Source organism: Leptonotus elevatus, chromosome 19 (assembly GCF_054856555.1).
Source record: "Leptonotus elevatus isolate MCC_2025b chromosome 19, RoL_Lele_1.0, whole genome shotgun sequence".
Classification (NCBI taxonomy): Eukaryota; Metazoa; Chordata; class Actinopteri; order Syngnathiformes; family Syngnathidae; genus Leptonotus; species Leptonotus elevatus.
Genome location: NC_141257.1, coordinates 4,255,481 through 4,268,849, shown reverse-complemented (window position 1 = coordinate 4,268,849; position 13,369 = coordinate 4,255,481). Strand labels below are relative to the sequence as shown.

Here is a 13,369-nt window from a genome sequence, read left to right as displayed (position 1 = left end):
TATTGCCCCCACATGAGCTTCTTCACCTATGACCCGGCAGCTTGACTGGGTGAAAATCTGCCATTTTTGAGTAACTGCTGGACCACACTGTCTAAAAGGTAAGCAGAACTGCATTGAGTTTTATTGGATTACAGCATTGCTTTGTGATTGCTCAGTGATGTTGTGAACATTGTTTGAATGTTTTTTTTTTGTCATGTAGCACACAAATCAAATGACGTGCATGAAGTGCTGCCTCCATGAGTGAAAATACATTATTCTTTAAGCACTTGTGCTTCTTTCCCTTACACAGTAAGCTGTGATTCTTGATTCTTGGGATGTTTTGATGAAAGCACTTCACGTGCATGTTATTAAGACACTTAAATTGTTGAGAAAATAGCGGCTGTGTCTCCTTTTAAAATACCAAAAAAGGAAAAACGGATGCTTTTCCTATACATTGGCTCATTATTGCATTGCATAAAACTGCCAGAAGCCGTTAAATCTCTTCACACCCTTCGCTAGCCCGGTAAAATAAGCGGGGTTTCTGTTTCCCTGCAACTCTTAAATCGGTTCCTTTTAATCCACAGAGCATGAACTCACATGAGGGGAGGCACAGGTTTGCACACTGTTGCAGTGTTTGAGCAACATGGGAAAACAAAATGACCTCAACAACAGTTTGCACTGTTGGGACAGGACAGGACAGAACAAGTAACTTATAATCAGCCAAAGCAACGACAGCCCTTATGAGATAGGAGCTCATTCGCACAAGATGCCAATTGTGGTCTGCCGACGTTTGTGTGCAATTGTTGCCTGCGCCTGCTTGACTTCACATTGCACAAACCTGCTGCAGAGAATCGTAACATTCTTCTTTTTTTTTCCCAGACATTTGCATTGTAGGCGCAGCAAGAACTTGTGCGCTCGTAAAATCAGCTGACAGCGTGAACGGTCACGCCCGCGTGTCTGCTGGATATAATAACATCAACATGACGCTGACTGTCTGAGAGGTTAGTCGGATACGATCCGCGTCGTTCTTGAAAGCGGCCCACTGAGACATGATCAAAAGTACCATCATATTTGTAGGAATTCATTTAGCCTAAATTTGCAGAGTTAAAATTTCATTTTTTCATTATTTAGTTAATTGGTGTATTGTAAATAGGCATTCATAAAAGTTGACAATATTTTTGTAAAGGTGAATTTGTTAATTGTAAAATTAACCATTTTACATGCACTGTACATCTATTGTAAAAAAATAATAATAATAAAATAAGCAATTTGATAAATGCTGCACTATAAAGTTAATATTTTTGTTTATTATTTTTTTAAATACAATTTTAAAACAGGAATTTTATTGTGATTGCTTTTTATTGAACAATTTTACATACACATTTGTGTTTACATATACACAATACTGCACAGTGTATACAAAAAGTCAAAACTTTCCCCCACAATTACTGTGGCACACCCTCAGAATATAACATTGCTGTATTCTGGATACACCAATCACAATCGAGCTCATGTTCAACTGCAACTGCCATCATTGTGTGTCAAATTAACCCCAAATTAATTTCGTCTTGATGTTCTAGTAGGCTCTTTCTGACATTTCTTGCTTTTCGCAGAAGGAAGGTTTTGTGCTTCCACAGACTGCAATTTGAAGCTATTTATTATGCTCATTGTTTTTTATAATCCTAAAAAAAGGAAAAGAAAAGGAAACCTCTATCAAGATGAAATAATAAAAGTGCAAACTATTCATGAGGATAGGGAACTTTTTTTTTTTTTTTTAAAGGACACTTAACTCGTATATATTAATGTATGTAATGTGCTTTATTAGTCGTACCGCTTGTTTTTATGACGCTCGAGAATAGTCGCAACAACACGAAGGTTCAAAATTTGTTTGCGTTCCTCGACCAGTTGGCAGCAGACCCCTCCCCGTATTATGCAAATCAGCCGTGACGTCGACGGAAGCCAACGCGACGTATGCTTCTTCCGACATTACTTTAAAGGCGCATAAAAACCCTCGCGTTGCAGTTTAGAGTGGCGGCCGGTCGGAGCGGAGAGCAGCCGGAGCTTGGCCGACGCGAGGACCACACCACCAACGGAGGGCGACGGCTTGACGCGACGCGACGCGAACCCGGCGAGGTGAGCCCGCTGTCCGGCTCGACCGCTGTCTGGCTCGACCGCAGCCGCCGAGAGGAGGCGGAGGAGAGGGGGGGGGAACTTGTTATGAAGCATTTTGTGGCGGCTGTTGACACTCATGCCGGCGGCTGCAGCATCTCAGGTTGCTGGTGCAGTGGGTGGAGGGAGGAGGAGGGGGGGGGGGGGGGGGGGGACGAGACGGGAGCTTTTACAGTACAAAAACATTCACACTGAGGCAAAACGTACTTGAATGTTTTAATGACATTGAACTTAAAGGTGATTAGCTGTCTAGTTAGCCTCATTCACATCATATCGGTTAGCAACTTCACCACGTAGGTGACTAGACAGGTAAGCAACAAAATGGTGCTATAGGGATATGGATGGCATTGAATGTATTTCGGTGACGCTTTGAGTGTGTGCGTGTTTCATTTCAATGTAGATAATTGCCTGGAAAGAATCAATGTTTGCGTGTTGGCAAGTGGTCGGGTGTTGTGTGCCAACTGCTGCGTTACAGCTTGGCAGTCTTGCGTTATCTGTGCGTTGTCTTACTTCCTTTTGCTTGCGTGCAGGTGCAGGACCACGGCTCGCACCAAACAACATTAATGAAGCTTTCCGACACTTTTTGGTGAGTTGACTCTATTTATTATTATTTATATGAAACATTGATGTAGGAAGTGCAATTGATGATGTGTCTAACGAAACGGGTGTTTGAAACCGTTGTGCTGCTGTTTTTGGTTAGCAACAGGATTTAAATGGGTTCGTTTTTATGTTAAGTCTCTTGATATTGATCGATTGGATGATGAACCAGCCAACCAAATAGTGGCGTTGGATGATTAAATGCTCAATGGCAGATGGGTTGGGGCACTTTTGGATTCATACCAAGCATTATTACATGTCTATTGCAGTTGATGTCATGTTTGAAGCATTAACAATTTAAATGTCAAGAAGCACGTGTCACACATCCCTGCATAACACAAGATTTCCTGTTATATTTGTTTCTTTAATACACCAGACGTGTTCAAGGGTCATTTTGACCAGCCACATTCTTAGTCATAAAATATGCAATAAAAGAAAAAAGACAAATTAGGCCAGCAAACATGCATTTTGAAAGATGCTTACGCTTGAATTCATGTGCTGCTGTTTTGGTTTGCAATCGTCTATGAACAGGGAAGTACAGTTACAAAGTTTATATGTCTTTACCCCCCCCCCCCCCAAAAAAAAAAAAACAACAACGCCCCATTATCGGGTTTTCTGTATTACAAGAAAAATGTTCTCGGGTCAATTTAACCCGCTGCATGTTCAGTCATCTATCCAAAGCAAATACATGAATACAATTCAAATTGTAAAGGCGAAAAAATAATCCAGTAGAAAAAGATGTATCATATATTTAGTTTTATTATTATTATTATTATTTTTCAATTGATTAGATTTTTTCAACTTTACAACAGGTCATGAGCATGCAGGTTAGGTGGATGATGCATCAGGCGACCATTTTTGTGGAACTATGGTCGCAATGTACAAACCAAACGCACACGTACACTGCTTTCTATTCATGACGTTGGTCAGCAGACTAATAATCTGAAGTTCTAAAGAAAGCGGCGAGCGCAAACCACCGACGTGAGGAGCGGAACAATAATGAATAGCCGCGCTCAACAAGGCTCTTGAGAATCCGAGCTGGCTGCGCCCAGAGAAGAGGGTCCAAATGAATCCGACAGCGTCTGCACTTGTGTAATCGTCTCGCTCGGACTCGGCGTTTGTGCGCGTTTGCGGTTTTCGCTTGCGGACGGCTTCAAGCTGAAGTGGGAGCAATCGGCTTCCTCTTGATGAAATATTTGCTGACTGTCAACTGTTGCTGAGTCAGCGCACAGACGTAGTGACAAGCACTTCTGATGCATCCTGGCCCAAGTTGTCACATGAGCGCGGGCGCACTCGTGAGCACAAATGCAACGCAAACGGAGCGTCAGGCGCACTTGTAAACAGATTGTATACATGCTTGACTTCATATTCGGTCTTTGTCTGGAAAAAAAAATGAGCAGATGACGTGAACAGCGGAATCTCAAACACCAACACATGTTCTGTGACAATGGACAACTTTCCATGTTGGACGGATTAACAATTGAGATCAATGATATTAAGTCAAAGCGTATGTTTTACTGGGAGTAATAAGGACATTTTGTAATTTTGTGAGAATAAATGCATACCTCTGCAAGAAAAAACATTTGTATAATGTTATTTAAAAAAAAAAAGGAAAAAAAAGTGTTGTTTTTTTAAAGAATGTAGAACAAAAATCTCACAATTCTATGAGATTGTTTTTATAAATTTTAAACAGGGAAAAAAATTGATTTTTTTTTCAACAATATTCAGAAAATAGTTTACATTTTGTATGTGAATAACTCTACTGTAATAAAGTTCTGACAAAGTTGTAAAATTCTGAAAATTAAAAAAAAAAAGTCCGCTTATAAGAATAACGTTGTAAAATGTAAAGTATGAAATTCATTAAACTGTTGGATTTTTTTGATAAGTCTCAATATTGAAAAATAATTAAGTTAAGGATTTTTGAGGTCATCATTTTATGAGACCAGTCATCTGTTGTTGTTGTTTTTAAACAAGTCATAATCTGACGAATATACCAACAATACCAAACTTCAGACTTCAATAAAGTATGTCCATAAATCATAGATCAAATCTGAGACAAAAGTTTAGAATTCCACGCATCACAATGGTTCGATTGTCTCCCATAGATCTTCATGTTTGCTTATCAGCAAATTAAATGTTCACGTGAAACCCAAAGCCAATAACAAGCACTATCCTCATGTTTAAGCAATTTAAAAGGCCTTTGGTGGGGACTGCATTTGATGACTTATATTTGTTGAGTTTTAGATCATCATGTCTGAAATTTGCCACCTTAAGAGAAAAACAGATTTTCCAGAATGCGTACGATCTGTTGAAGCGAAAACCTGACAGACATGCGTTGGCAAACTTTAAAAAATAAATAATAAAAAAAACTAGCAAACGCTTTGCTTCTCATGGGAGGTAACGATTTGAACTTGGTGACCTCCCAAGACCTTTGTCCACCCAAAAAATTAGCGACGGTCAATACCGGTAGAAAAACGGGAAGTGTAAATAAACCTACCGACATTTAACCAGTAACCAGCACTTCTGCTCAATCAGCCATATGACCGCTCTCGTGATGCCAAAATTCTTCGCGATGAGCAAAACGTGACTTCCTTGGACGTTATTTTTCATAAGAAAAGAAGAAGTTGGAGAATGAATCCTCGCTCGTTGCGAATTCAAGGCCAAATCGCCATTTTACCACCTTTTTGATGTGTCCGCAAATGGGGGGTCCAATTGGAGTTAATAGACGTCAGAAGACTCGGCTGAAATAAAGCACGCACGCACGCACACACACACACACGCGTTGTGTATTTTCTACAGGTGGGAAGTTTTTGTGCGTAAACATGATTGAGTGTGTAAAGAAAAGGTGTGCTTTGCCTTATCTGCTTCGTGTGGGTGTGGGTGGGTGTGTCTCGTCTCACTTACATCAACACCATCTAGAGTCCTATCTCCTTGCCATCTCACTCGCTCACACACACGCGCTCTCTCTCTCTCTCTCTCTCTCTCACGCACACGCACACAGTGATGGCTATAAAAGAAGTCTGGTGAATCCTGCTGGAGTCAAAAGACTCGAGCTGCTGAGGATTAAACAAGTCCTTTTTTTTGTTTTTTATGCATTTTTTGTGGACTCGGCAGGCAAATACGGATGTGAAGGTCGGTTAACAAGTACAAGATTTGTGGAGGCCCCTCGGCCCTTGCATGTGGATGCTAGCATTTGTTGTTTGTTATTTCCTGCATGACGGATTGCAGGCCAAAGTTTGCAATAGTCAAAATTGCCTCCGGAAATGGTGTCCGATTGTTATTATTGCAATGAAAAATGAATTATAAATCAAAAACCAGTGTTATAACAGCAGTTTACTCACACATATTTTGATTGTTGAAGACTGATTCGCTTATTTAAATTGGAGCTTGATGTCACGAGAAGATAATGCGATGCGATTTTGAAAAAAAAAACAAAGGAGGAGATTTACGCTAATAGAATTAATCGTTTGGGTGATAATTTTCGTTGCTTAACTAAGGCTTTGTCATAAACGAAAAAGAAACTAAAGAGGCTTGTCCTGGGAAATTTTGTTTTTCATTCCAAACGAGACGACCGCTTTATTACATAGTGTACTAACCTGAAAGACGTGTAATGAATTTGTTGAAGTGTGTATGCTTATCCCTATGTCAAAGAAAACAAAAACGTATTAGTCACGTCAAGTTCATGACTCTTAAAAAAAAAAAAAAAAGTATTTTTTTTTGGGGGGGGAGGAGGTTAGGGAAAGGCGGGGCTTGCTGTACAATACTTCGAGCTGATTGGACGATGCGGCATCTTTGCACATTTTGTTTTGACCAATCAAGGCAACGGATGAAAATCTCGTCTTCTTGCTGTTCAAATGCAACAAGGAAACGGTGAGTCATTTTGCGAGATCATAATTAATTGCAGCATCCATTCGTCTGTTAGGTTTGTTTGTTTGTCCCCCCCCGGACATCGGCTTATTGGTTTCGTCCTGCCTAAACAACGCCTGATTGGTCCGATCGAATAAAGATCGGCTGCAAACGTATCAGCGGTACGAGTTGTATTCTCCGGAGTTTGTGAACTCACAAATACCGCAAGAGTTCATCTTGCTGGCAAGGTTAGCCTTCCCCCGGGGAAGAACAAAAAGCATAATTTTCACTCTGGGAAGCAGCACTTCATCGCTATGCCCCCCAATTCCGCTTGTCAATTAGTGGAGCAGGTTAGTGCATTTGTCACTCAATACATTCATCATCCTCATGGAGAACGGGCGGAGAAACTGCGTGGGGGCGGTTCTAATGTACTGTTTATCAGCCAGATTGTGACATCACAAGCTGACCACATTTGGAAGGGTTCCCTTGAACCCATTTTCAGAAATCGGCATTTAACAAAATATTTACTTGCTTGTTTGTTTTCACACTTGATGGCTTGGCAGCAAATATTTGTATGTCATTTAAAAACTCCATTTCCCCCTCGAAGAAAATTAAAAAAAAAATACTCATCTTCATCACAGGTGAAGATTGACATACATGGTTGCAAATACAGCAAATTTCAATGCAATTCAAATAAAACTGCCCCGTGTTGTATGCACAATAAACCTTTGACTAGTACCAATGAATCACCCAACTTCCACACCTCTATCTGCACCAGCGCCAATTTTTTATGCTTCCACTCGTTTTGTACAAATCATTTACAAATGAATCAAATTAAAATGTCCTCTGCTCTTCCAGCGAACGCAATGTTTATTCAGACAACAGTCCCACCTGTCGCCTCTTATTGGAACCGGTTTAAAAGTATGCAAAGACCTTTTTGGAGTGGCAGGTGGTTTTAACTTGACGGCAGTTTGGGTGTTTGCGGCCTAATACTGGCATATTTTCTGCTTCAAGGTGTCTTCTTGTCAGCTTCACTCCTGTTTTGGACGTTTCTCGTTATTGCCACTGTTATCAACATCCACGTCCATACAAACCGTTTAACTACATATGCATCTATCTAAAAAAATAAAAATAAAAATAAAAAATGTTCACAAGGACATTAAAAAGCTCATTTGATCTCTTTTGCTAACCAAAACATCAGCACTTTGTGAATTGCTTCAAAGTTTGATAACAATGGTCCTGTTGCGTGAAGCATATTTTTGGCTGTAGTGCCTAAGTCCAATTTGTTCCATCAATCCTGGAAGAAAAACAAGCAGACATTTGACTTTCATTTATTTTGACAACTTTATAGTAGACATTTTTGTCGGTGTCAACCATGTTCTATTTTGTCCTGAGCAAACCTGTCACAGTTGGTCGCTGCTGCCGTGTGAGTCCTTATCTGTAGCCTGCATGTGCACACAAAGGCGGAGAGCTGTGGGCTCTTTGTTGTCAAAAAACAAACAGAAACAAGTACATAAATAAAAGGAGCACGTTTTTTTTTGGCCGAAAACCAACGACTTGTATGCTACTGTACATGATCGCTTGCCACCACTGGAAATTAATGCCGGTAATGCAGGTCGCCGACATACTTGGAGTTCCACTCGTGTGTGTGCGTGGTTTTGTGGGTAGGACGATATCTTCTGCCAGTAACGTGACTCCGTTGTAGAACTCGGCCAAGAAGACCGAGTTAACGTCACACGGTGACACCACCAATATGCCATTTTAAAACAAATGAAACCGTTTACAGCTTCTAAATCTCAGGTGGTGATAATAATAGAGGCAAATGTTTGTGGTTTTGTTTTAACTTGCGAGCCAGCTGCTGCTGTTCCTATTATGGCCAGGCAGGATGCTGAATAGCTAGCGGCTGTTCGGTGTAATAAAATTATCATCTGTATTCATTAGATATTTAAATACACTTTAAACCCTTGCTTTTCCTTAATTACGTTTTTTTTTTTTTTTCAGCTAACTAACTTACTAGATGCCATTTGGGCCAGTGTCATGCTAGCTCGCTAGCCTTTTAGCTAGATTAAACTAGAAACCAGGCAAATGGGTCTTAAGGAGCTGTTGCAATGCATCTAAATACACCCTTTTTGTTTGTTGGGGTGTTTAAGAAAAATGAAAACGGCATTATTTATTTATTTATCAGTTTTTTTTTTTTAGTTTTTGTCGAAAGCAAACTCACAGGGTCTTAACTGTCTGCTATAATACTTTTTGCTTCCACTTTAGTTTCAAAAAACATCTTTCTAGATGCCATTTGGGCCCGTGGGAATGCTAACTAGCTAGCCAATTACTGCGATTTAAACTAGAAACACTGTTTTATGCCCTTTTTGTGTTGAACTTGAAAGCAACTATCGCTGACCTTGGTAATTTGACAAACTCTGTCGGAAAAGGACTGTCCAATAAGTCTACCGTTAGGCTTTTTCTGTGTCAGTTAGCAGTTAGCAGTGATGCTGCATTCAAGTGGGACGATAACCCTTAGTTTATTATGCATAGCTAACCGTGACTAATGTGGCAGGTTAATTTATTATCTCCACCATTTGAAGTTATTTTATCCTAGCACGTCAATATTTAAAAAAATAATAATTTTGTGTGAAGCCACATGCCAACAGTGGTGCCTTTCTTTTAGTTGCGTACACTTTGGTATAGTTTGGTTTTGGTTGGATTTAGACAAGTTTGCATTGGAATCTGTCAGACTCTCTATAAGCTCGCCATTAATTAGTTAGCAGCTGCCATCTTGAGCCCAGTGCAAATTTGACTAACCCGTGAGAGACATTTGTAAAAGATTAATTCTGGTTTCCGATGCCCCTGCTGCTCGTGCTTCCCCGGGCCGCCACCTGCCTCAAAGGCCTTATGAATCATGCATGCATGGAACAAGACTTTAACCACTGTCATTTGTTTACTTTGTGCTTTTTAATAAATTACTCAATTAGCATAGACGTTGATGACATTCTCAGTATAGACATACAAAGTGGCACTATTATCAAATACAAATGCTGTATTACACTTGTTCCACACATGTTGTAGTATGGAGCGTGGTGGGGGAATCATTCGTGATCAAATTTGAAATCAGGCACCTTGGTCTGAACTCGCTAATATAATGATATAACAACAAGTATAAATCCCACCATTCCCTTTTGTGGTGTGCTTATTGATTTAGATATTAAAAACAACAACAAGGCAATTCTTTCTGCTTTTAAAATTAGCCTTGTGTAGCTAATTCACTGGTTAGTTGCTGTGGTTGCCATTTGGGTCAGCCAGGATGCTAACTAGCTTGTCTGTTAGCTGTGCTCAAACTAAACAAAACCAGGTGGACTGGTCTTTTCTTGCGGTTTTAGCACATTTAAATCCTCCTTTCCCATTTTATTGCCTCGTGTTTGTTTTGTTGAAGTAAATAACAGTCAGTTCCAGCTAACTTTCTAGTTGCGGCGGTTGCTAAATTCAACTGGCCATTCTGGATGCTAAATAGCTCGCATGTTAGCCAAGTTTAATGCTAATGTCAGTTAAGGTTCAGATGTGGATAAATTAGGTTTGGATGTCTGGGACGCGAGAGGAAAATGAGTGTGTTCGATACGTGTTTCTTTCTAAACCCCAATTCATTGTGATACATATGAACAGCAGGTATATTATGTCATGATTTCTAACTGCCAGTATTGAAGTAATCCGTGAGTTATGAGTACGGGATTTGTCATCGACGCTGGCGCGCACGTTGAAGCGCATGTGCCTCCTCTCCACTTACTGCACTGCGGCCGCTCTGCACCCAAATGCATCTTGCTCGCTCGCTCGCTCACTCTCTCCCTCTCTGTCTTGTTCTCCCTCGCTCGCTCAGATCCATCTGCTTCCCGCTGCTGGGAATATGGATGTTTTTCCATGGGAATGGGAAAGCCATTTGTTTTGCATGCACAGCCTGCTGCTATCTGTGTATCGCGTATCTGTTTGTCCTCCAGAATTTGATTTGACCCCGTTGCCATGCCTTAAGCTTGGACCATTGCAGTTTTCTACTCCGCATTCTCCACGGTGTTGCACTTTACCACCGGTCTCCTCCTGCAAAACATTTTCTTTCCTTATCAAAAGCCATAAAATTAAACAGTCCTGCTACTGTTGGCTTACCCTTTTGCTCTGCCATAACTAAAGACCGCATCGGGGAGACTGTGGAGTAAAACAACTCCACAGTCTCCGCTATGCTGTTTTTTCCCCTGAGTTTACATGATATGTCTCCAATAAATTAAAGGTAGTGTCAGAATGGGTCAGCGGGCTGCCTTGAGGAAGGCTTGTTATGACCTTTTTTCTTTTTTTTAACCCATTATTGTCTGCGCATGCACAATGATGTGCAAACATCCTTTGCAGTATGTGAACCTGATCCCAAGGTCTTCAACCTTGTAATCTATAGCCAGCGTTATATGGGTCAGCGCTCGCCTTTGCATTACGAGCTCTCACTTGCCTCACGTTGCGCCGTGACAGCAATCGGCACCCAGGTGGAGTCCCCCGGTGGGAAAAGTGGCCCTCTGTGGGTCTCCGCATCCTTCCGCTTAACTCTGACGCCGTTTATGGGCTTCTGTATAATCTGTTGTATTTAAAAGGCACTGTCCCATGCCCTTTGGTCTGGCTTAGGGTTAGCTTTAAATGAGTTCTAAGAAGAGCTAAGCAGGAATCCCTTTTCCAGAATCCAAGCCACACAATTCTATCACGGACAGGAGGTACATTTGTTCAGTCAAGTCGTTTGTGGCTGTTACAAAGCTGCATTATCCCCAAATTGAGAAACGTCTTGTTGCCCATTCATTCGAGAGTTTTGTCTTATTCATGGAGGAATCTCATGCCTATAACTCATCTAGAGCATACAGAGGTCTTTGATGCAGCCTCTCAACTGCACAAAATGTTTGAAGCAATGGTAGTTATTGCAAAAACGGCCAGCAGGTGGCAGCTAAGTGGAAGAGAACAACCAGGGCCATATTGAAAACAAGCCGATTCACCCACAGTTCTAAGCAGGTTTGTAAAATAATGATGAAACTTAGCTATATTCTGATGCTAATTGCTGCAAAATGGAAACAAATAGAAATGTAACTCTAATCTTTCTTTTGGTCGGTTGCATGTTTTTATAGCAATAGAACACAATATTTTGTGGGCCTTTCAAAGTCCAGTAAACCAGCTGGGAGCGAAGGGGGTTGCTTCAGTGAAAGTGGCTGGGAGTGAATGAGTTAAGCAGCCAATATTTGAACATAACCGGTGGAACGACTCGTGGGCGTATTTTCTTTATCCTCTACAACAAACTACTAATATTACTGCTGCGCACTGAGCAGTTGTGACAATCTCCATGTTTTGTCTGTGCGGAGAAAGGCACGTGACCAGTTCTGCTCCTTCATCGTATTGTGTGTGTTTTTGCCGTAACATGGGCTCAGCTTATATGGAATTACACTTTAGCTCTTAAGGGGTTTCGGGGGGGGGGGGCATAGGGGGGCTGACATTGACAACAATGAATCCATGTGTGAATGGAAAGGCCTGGAATACGAAAGCAAAGGGTGACTTCAGGATAAAGTCGCAAGGAAGTAAGTCGCAGCAGAGAAAGTAGACTTTGTAACAGCAGCAGCAGCCTATGATCTGGGCCACTGCGCAAATGTACAAAAAAAATACAACAAAAACAGACACAACTTTTTAAGATTTTGCTTTTGGAAAGTTCAAGGCCAGGGACAAGTGAGGACGACAGACGTCTCCCGTGTCTCACAGACCCGCGCCAGATTTGAGGGGCTGAAAATACACACAAGGTGGTCTATTTTTGTGAGTGATAACTCTTGTGCCGCTGACCGGATTACCTGCGTCACAGGACGAACTGCCGGTTAGCGTCGCTCGCGGGCCTTAACTTCCTTACTTCTGCTTTTTTCGCTTGACCCTGGAGGTCTTTTTGTACTTGTTTTGCTGATTTGGCAGAACGGTAATAAGGTAATAATTGAAGATTAAGTGCCTTGATATGTGCCCTGCAATTGACCGGTGACCAGTTCAGGATGCACCCCCAATATTGGCAACTGTAAACTTCCCACAAAGTCGGACGCTTTCAAATGTACAAATTCTCTTTCTGATTGAAGATTGAGGGTCCGAATCCAATCAATGGACTGACGTCTGTGTGTCTCAGTTTTTCTGTCCATATCGTGTTCTGTTCAGTTCAGCGTGTGTATCGACGTGTCTGGAAAGGAGAGAGAAGCTGTTATGTAATCCGCTGCAGCCTGTGAGGTCACAGAAACGCGCCTTTTATGAAATATTAATGACCGACCAGAGTGCTTCATGAATCTTAATGACGAGACGTGAGAGCACTGAGCGGCGTCGAGGAGAGGAGTGAGTGAAAGTAAGAGGAATCGAGAACAGACACATATTTTTGCTACTTAGCTTGAAAGGACTGTTCTTAGTGTGAACAACAGGGGCACCCGTTGCTAAAAATAAATAAATAAATGCTTAAGCCTTCACACATCATGCAATCGGATTATGCGTCATAAATGAAGTACTTTTGATGGTGAGAATTGCTTTCAACGAATCAGGACGGGACAAGTTTGCAACTTCGCACCCCTGTCGAGGAATTCCCTGACACGTGTCCCATCTTAAGCCGCTTTTCACGCCACTTTGGTGTCGACGATAAGGTTTGAACAACTGCAGATTTTTTTGTCATTAATGACATTTTTGATATTTTGCAGCACAGTGCAGCACATCCTCTTCAACAAAATGGCAGGCCTTGCCTTCCATAGCGCTGCACTGTTAG

General features: G+C 41.3%; 1 protein-coding gene across 3 annotated transcripts in view; it reads left to right on the top strand.

Moving 5' to 3' along the window:
• Positions 1–1,907: 1,907 nt before the first annotated feature.
• The window catches only part of LOC147157586 (polyamine-transporter SLC45A4-like), a 34,144-nt gene continuing 22,682 nt past the window's right edge, over positions 1,908–13,369 (top strand). Inside the window, exons 1-2 of one of the 3 annotated variants that reach the window (XM_086063101.1) lie at positions 1,908–2,112; positions 2,679–2,734. The gene's annotated coding sequence lies outside the window, so the exon portion shown is untranslated. Of the gene's footprint in view, positions 2,113–2,391; positions 2,458–2,678; positions 2,735–5,797; positions 5,878–13,369 lie in introns of those variants that run through there. The other 2 variants (XM_086063102.1, XM_086063103.1) reach the window with 2 other exon arrangements.